Source organism: Oncorhynchus gorbuscha, linkage group LG01, assembly GCF_021184085.1.
Source record: "Oncorhynchus gorbuscha isolate QuinsamMale2020 ecotype Even-year linkage group LG01, OgorEven_v1.0, whole genome shotgun sequence".
In the NCBI taxonomy this organism is placed as follows: Eukaryota; Metazoa; Chordata; class Actinopteri; order Salmoniformes; family Salmonidae; genus Oncorhynchus; species Oncorhynchus gorbuscha.
In genome coordinates, this window is record NC_060173.1 from 74,678,226 (window position 1) to 74,683,319 (window position 5,094).

General features: G+C 42.8%; 1 long non-coding RNA gene across 1 annotated transcript; it reads right to left on the reverse strand.

Annotated features, from left to right (window-relative positions):
* Nucleotides 1–282: 282 nt before the first annotated feature.
* Nucleotides 283–4,475, reverse strand: LOC124015956. Its single transcript, XR_006835271.1, has 3 exons — nt 4,361–4,475; nt 3,524–3,693; nt 283–3,297 (listed from the first exon to the last, which is right to left on the reverse strand). It is a non-coding gene; the product is annotated as an uncharacterized LOC124015956 (long non-coding RNA).
* Between the last annotated feature and the right edge of the window lie 619 nt (nt 4,476–5,094).

Genomic DNA, 5,094 nt, shown 5'->3' on the forward strand with positions numbered 1-5,094 from the left:
GCTGATCCTCGGTTGTCTGCTTGATTTAGAGCAGGGTCTCGTTAGATTTAACAGAGAAAGCGTTAAGGCAATGAGTATATTTTTTTGTGCCTTGGACTGGACACCAGGTCTACTGTGCACAATTGTGTAGGATAGACTGTTGCGCAACACCCAACACTCTTCCCATTAATTGTTATGGATATAATGACAACAAGTTACATAGCCTAGATGGTTTATTCAAACTATAATCTGTTAATGAAATAACATGACAAATAATTTTTTTTCCCATGTTACACCTGCAGTTTTAAACAATTACAAGGGGCTCGAAAATAGCCTTTCTGAATTTGGAGCTCAGAAATTCAAGTACTCGAATAGGCCTACACGCAAAAGATTAGGGGTTCAACAAGGGTTCTTCTAAGATCCTCAAATTTCCTCAAAGAACCTTAGGTTTCTTGGTATTGAAAATGGCCCCCAAAATGTTATTCCGGGAACACCATAGGAGGTGGGGTTCATCGAGGAACCCCCCTTAGTCGGTGAGGGTTCTTGCAGGTAGTGGCGGTTCTAGCTTATATGGCTCCCTGGTCGAACCTCCCTTCAGCACCCCCCCCCCCAAAAAAAAAGCACCATTTGTCACTAACTGTAAATAATCAGAACATTTAAAACTATATAAATACAAATAAGACTAAATATAAAAACATCAACAAGAAGTCACAAAGACTTGTAGTTTATACATTTAAATAAAAATGGGAATTGAATTATTACACTATTACCCTAATGCAAACAAAAAACACAACTAAACCAAAATTGCACAATTCCTATATCATACAAATACACAAATAGAATAACACACTTATACAGAAGAGAACCTGATTATTACACTATTGCACTTCAAACAAGAAACACACAAACTAAATTGCGCAACTGCCATCAAAACCCTGACCTTTCTTGCCTTCCCTGATGCAAAGTCATCAATTATATCATCACAACAAATCTGCCCAGCAATTGCATGGTTAATACTGATGACAGCAAGGCTACTGAGGTGTTCCTGTGACATGGTGGACCTCAGGTAGGATTTGAGGAGCTTCAGCTTTGAAAAGCTCCTCACTGCTTCAGCTACAGTCACTGGAAGAGTAAGACTAATTCTGAGAGCAGTCCACAAATTTGGATACATTTCCGAGAGCTCCCATTCTTCTATAAATATCAGCAGCTCAAGCAGGGTCATGGTCTTCGATGGCAAGTCAGGCAAGTTCTTCAGTTCCTCTGCAAGCTCTCTGCCATCCTGAGTGTTCTTTATAGTGCAGTGTCACACTAAGGGCCTCACATTTTTCTGTCAGCTCCTCATTTGAGAGACTTTGGAAGGTTGACAGCACTCCAAACTTCTCTCCCACATTTTCCAATGTGGAAAATCTTTCCTGAAGGGCTGAGGTTGCAGCATCAACAACGACAATGAAAAATGTAATCTCCAGCTTCTTCAGGGCATCACTCAAAGGCCCATCAAATGATTCGTATGAAAAGTGCCACTTTGTGGACTTCAGCCTTTTGTGTTGTAGAACGGCCTCTACATTCATACTCTCGCAAATATCCTTGGCTGTCGCTTGTGCAGTCGCAAAGCCTGTTGCCCTGTAGTTGATGAGACCTCTCTCTGTCTTTCTGAGAGGACTGACTGCAACATCCACATTCATACTGTGAGACTGCATCAGCTTGCTTACATGTTGGATCTGGATCAAGATGTCATACCACACCATTGTACAGATGCTGAAGCTGACAAGGACTGGGCCTCAATCTTTATCGCAGGGTCTTTATCGCAGGTTTGATCCTTCACCTCAATCAGGGCCTCTCTCACCGCTGCTGCCTGATACCTCTGTGGCTCGACACTCTTTACTCTCCCACCACTCTTTACTCTCCCACCGTGTCTCAGTCCACATCTTCAAAGTGATGTCCACATGTTTTTTCAGGATGGCCCATCGCTGTGTGGAGGCTGAGAACAAGGCGTACAGTTTGTATAAGATGCCAAAGTGGCATCGACAGAGCTTTTAGCAGCATCAGCCACAACCAGGTCCAATGTGTGAGCCCCACATGGCACAAATAGAGCTCTTGTGTGGAGGCTGAGAACAAGGCGTACAGTTTGTATAAGATGCCAAAGTGGCATCGACAGAGCTTTTAGCAGCATCAGCCACAACCAGGTCCAATGTGTGAGCCCCACATGGCACAAATAGAGCTCTTGGATTCATTTCCAGGAGTCTGGCTTGGACACCTTTGTTTTTTGCCTCTCATGTTGGCCCCATTATCATAAGACTGTCCTCTGCAGTCCTCAAAAGGAATTTTTAGCTCCTCTAATCTTTTGAGAATCAGGGATGTGAAATGTTGGCACGTGGACTCCTCTGCTCCCAAAACCCCCATAACATGTGCCTTTACGTGGGGCTCCTGAGGTGCAATCTAGAATGAGAGAGAATCATTTTGCCAGCTTGATGTCACTCACCATTATTGAAATGACCTTGCTGCTCAACAAATCAATGAATTCATTCTGTATTTGGTGGCCAAGGTAGCTGGTGGTGTGACTCGAGGTCCCTTTTTGGAAACGGTTAAGGTGCGCTTTCATGACTGGATCAAATTGTGCCATCAGTTCAAGGAAATGTCCATTAACTGGAGAGTACAGTGTTTGTGTGTCCCCTTAGTGCCAGATTTCTAATTGCCGGAGACTGCACAATAGCAGTCAGACGTGTCAACACCTCTCTCTATCTTATCCTCTCAGCCTCCATAAGTGCTATCTCATGCTTCTCAATCTTTCCCCATTTTTGATCCTCATTGCCAGTTCTTTCCATGTTTTCACGTAGTTTTGGTTTTCTGGACTGTTGTCGTGTGAAGTCAGCAAAGAACGTGCATGTTTCCAGTCTGTCAGTCCTGAGTTTGATAATTTAATTTTCTTCTTAGAAAACAGTTTGCAGCAGAAGCAGAAGAGGCTTTTGTTTCTTTCAGAATACACCAAACAACTTCTAGGGATTATTTCACCACTCACCAAGGTCTACCTGAAATACTGGTGGTGGCAACTTCTTCCAACACTCTCATTCATTGGGGTAGGTGGTACCTCACTTGGTCCACTACAAACTAGTTGTGTCCGAATCAGTCAGTACTGAAGGCTAGTCAGCAGGGTCTGTAGACAGTGGTTCAACCTCAGCAGCAGGGTCTGTAGACAGTGGTTCATCCTCAGCAGCAGGGTCTGTAGACAGTGGTTCATCCTCAGCAGCAGGGTCTGTAGACATTGTTTCATCCATCCTCAGCAGCAGGATTTGGTGGGATGCTGCTACAGTACAGGCATTTCTAATGGAGAGCACATGGGCATTAGTTTACACACATTATTCACAGCATTTATAGTGGTGGAACATCCCACATACATACCCAGTAATAATAAAATCATCATTGTTAGCTACAAAATGGAAACTTAAAACTTTGCAAAAGGGACATTTATTTATTTTGTTTATGTTATGCAGGGTTGCACACATAAACACATGTACATGCACCCACACACACGTGCACACAAACACACCTGAAGAATCCTGCTGGGGAGAAGTGGAAGCAAATGGGTCTTCATCCTCAGGCTCAGACAACATTTGTGAATACACCTGTGTGACTGAGGAGGTGATGGCTCCTCATCCAGAGGCACCAAGATAATTTCTGAAGAGGCCTGTGTGGCTGAAGAGGTGATGGCTCCTCATCCTGAGACACCAAGATCATTTCTAAAGAGGCCTGTGTGGCTGAGGAGGTAGATGCCTCCTCATCCTGGCCAGTGCCAGAGGGTGCTCCAAAATATTTTAGAAGTGCCACTGAATTTGCATTGAAAAACAGTATATGAGTCTGACACCCTAAATACATCTGTTGCACAATTAAATATGCATGTCATTATGCACAATTTATCAAACTTTCAGTATAGGAACCAAATAAACCATACAACCTCCTTGGCTAATTCTAGACACAGGACACCCCAAACTACTCAATATATCACAAAAGATACAAAATATCAGCATAATGTAGATGTCTTTTAAGTTAGCCTACAGCATTGGAAATTCCCCTTACTGTGCTCAGGAGCTAGTCAATACAATCACAGAAAACCTTTATGATGTCACTTCAATGAAAGTTAACCAAATCAATGTGCTTGTTTGGTTGTAATCGTTTTGCTGCAGGCTACACACATTGTCATGATGAAACTGTGTGAACTTATATCCAATGTTATGTAAGCTAGTTGGGCAGAAAACTGAATATTGTCACCCTACTGTATATGTAATAGCATAGCAAGCAACATATGTTTGTTAGCCTAAGTGTTATACTAGCCTGTGTCATTACTTGCATAATTTTATACTCATAAAGAGATGACATAGCCGCATACCTTTATCTTTTACGTGTTTCTCCTCTTCTTCTTTCCTCTTTTTCCTAAACTGGGCACCTGATGGCTTAGACCTTTTATTATCCATTTGTGTTGATTTGGCACTCGAGAATCAATACATTACCCATCCCCCAACACTGTCAACCAAGAGTCAAAACTACATTACCCATCCCCCAACACTGTCAACCAAGAGTCAAAACTACATTACCCATCCCCCAACACTGTCAACCAAGAGTCAAGACTAAACCAATTCACCTTGCTGGTGTGCAGACTGGTTATATATTATTCTTAATGATTTTAAACCCCCCCAAAAAATGCAACAATATGTCCGTGAAACTATATATTCACAGTATTATGAATGAATTGTGGTTTATTTGGTAGCATTTCATAGTGTGACTGATTTTACTAATCACATTAGTACTGTACAAAGTTAGATGTGCGCTATTTAATAGATTCCTCCGCTCCCCCTTCCTCTGGGATCCAGTGGGGAGACCTGAGGTCAACCTACCCCCGCCCCCCTACCCATCTCTTACTTCTAAGTGGGTGACCTTCCCAGGCAGTAGCCTGCCTAGCTCACAAACTAGAACCAGGGTGCCCACTATGACAAGGTTAATTGATCCACAGTCCCACATTGTGACATGATATCATTGGCATGATGTGCATATGAGCGATAGAAATCCGATCGCACAAATGTCACCATTACAAAAATAAATGTGCGGGCGCCCCGTGCCGACCCG